Genomic DNA, 2090 nt, shown 5'->3' with positions numbered 1-2090 from the left:
AGGCCCCCATTTTGCAGATGTTTAAACTGAGGGCAAGAGAGGTAATTCACTTGAATAAAGAACAACAAATAGAACCTGGCAGAGGCTTTATTTCTTCAATGTGTCATCACCTTACCTGTGAATTTGGAACCTGAATCATATCCAGTTCTGCTGCTTCTTAGCTATGTGACTTGGGGGTCTTAATTTCTTCATCTGTATAACATGTTAGTGAACCAGATGATCCCCAAGGTGGCTTTCAGGTTCCAAACTCTATCATTTTAATGTAAGCCTGTTTTACATATGTTCATTTTTTTGAAGAGTGGGAGTCCTCTGAACTTGGACAATGAAAGGATTTGAAGTCCTGGAATTAGTATAAAGGATATCGTTCTTATAGTAGACAGCTACTCCTTTGCTTTGCATAACCAATGTGGTATTTATTGCTGATTAATAGCCAGCATCTGCCTGTTAAGTGGAATTATGATTTCCTTCCTCCTAAGCCACAGAGGGAAATAAAGTCACCCCATGGGGAGGGGAGGAGAAATATCATTTTGGAACTGTGAGAGAATTTTAACTAATAGTAATAAGTTGTTGGCAAAACATAAATCAAGATGAAATACTATGTGTTCTTGTTTGGGCTTTATAATTTTGATAGGATCTCTTTGGCAGAGAAATATAAACAGAGCATAAACAGGAACCATCCTGTAGTTTAGCTAAATTCTCTTTTTCCCATTAAGATTACTAGTGATTTTACAAATACAGATTGTTATCAGCCACAGTAGTAGAGAGGAAGAGCCCTGAATTGTATATGATACAATGTTAGAGCTTGAGAGGACTTTATAGCATAAATTCTTTTTTTTAAGGTTATACAATAATTTATTTATTGACAGTCTCCTCTCCCTGATCTTGTAGTCTCTAGGTCACTTTTTCCACTTGCAGATTTTGCACACAAGCTCCAGAAAAATAGCTGGGGGCAGGGATGCTAGGTACTGTTCAATGAGACCCATAATGCAGCTGTAACTGTCTTCCTCATACAAAAAAAAAAAAAAAAAAACATGGTCGGCAGATCCAGCTCTTCATACCGTGCCTTCACCCAGGCCACCTTCTCGGCCTCCTTCTAGCCATGATTTTCCTTTGGGCTCTGGTACTGTTCCAGAGTGGCCCATTGCAGACACTGAAGCACCAGCCAGCTGCATTTATCATTCTGGATGTCAGCGCCAACTTTGTTGGTCACACTGGGGTCCCCAAAGAGGCTAAGATAATCATCCTGAATCTGAAAGAAATCTCTCATCTCCAGCAGGATCTTCTTGGCATTGGCGTGCTCTTTCTTGCCATCAACTCCCGCCATGTACATGGCTGCAGCTACAAGAAGGTAGAAGGAGTAGAAAGCTGTCTTGTACTTGACAATAGATTTGTACCTCTTTTCAGTGAGATCCACATTGCCCTGGGAGGTTGTGATGAGGTCCAGGGTCTGCCCAATCTCAGTCTGATAGGAACTCTGCAGGCAGAGCTCAGTCAGTTTCAGGTAATCGGACTGCTCCAGGCAGTAGAGCTTTAGCAGGTAGTAGATATATGATTCCAGAAGGATAGTATCATTGATGGCATCCAAACCCATGCCCGGCTTTTGATACCAGCAGATCTGTCCCTGGCAGGTGAGGGATGAATCCATGATGTCATCTGCCACAAGGAAGAAAGCTTGCAGCAGTTCCACACACCAGCCCACAGTCAGGGCCCACTGGAGACTATCAGCATCCACTTCCTTGGCTCCTGGAACGCTACTAGCATCGATGGTTGAGGAAACTTAGAAAGTTGTCCAAGATTGCACAATGGTGACATAGCCTCAGCCAGAACCTCGGGGTCTCACCCTGATGCTTAGCCCAGCTCACTGCAGCAGTGTTTCTCAGGTGCCAAGAAGGTTTGCATGGGTGCTATGTATAGAGTCAAAATGGGATATAGGTGAATTTTTAAAAAGTATGTCTTTTTCCAACTCTAAGATAAATGATAGTGGCTTTTCATTGATTATAGTGCTATGAAGTTTTTTATTTTATGAAATTGATATATTTAAGATACAATCATGAGCAAATTAGAAAATATTAAATAGTGATACAGTTGGT

General features: G+C 41.5%; 1 pseudogene; it reads right to left on the bottom strand.

Annotated features, from left to right (window-relative positions):
* Positions 1–896: 896 nt before the first annotated feature.
* Positions 897–1728, bottom strand: LOC108305891 (annotated as a pseudogene).
* Positions 1729–2090: the final 362 nt, after the last annotated feature.

The sequence above is a fragment of the Cebus imitator genome, unplaced genomic scaffold (genome assembly GCF_001604975.1).
Source record: "Cebus imitator isolate Cc_AM_T3 unplaced genomic scaffold, Cebus_imitator-1.0 Scaffold68, whole genome shotgun sequence".
In the NCBI taxonomy this organism is placed as follows: domain Eukaryota; kingdom Metazoa; phylum Chordata; class Mammalia; order Primates; family Cebidae; genus Cebus; species Cebus imitator.
The sequence above is the reverse complement of the archived record's forward strand: the minus strand, read 5'-3'. Positions and strand labels throughout refer to the sequence as shown.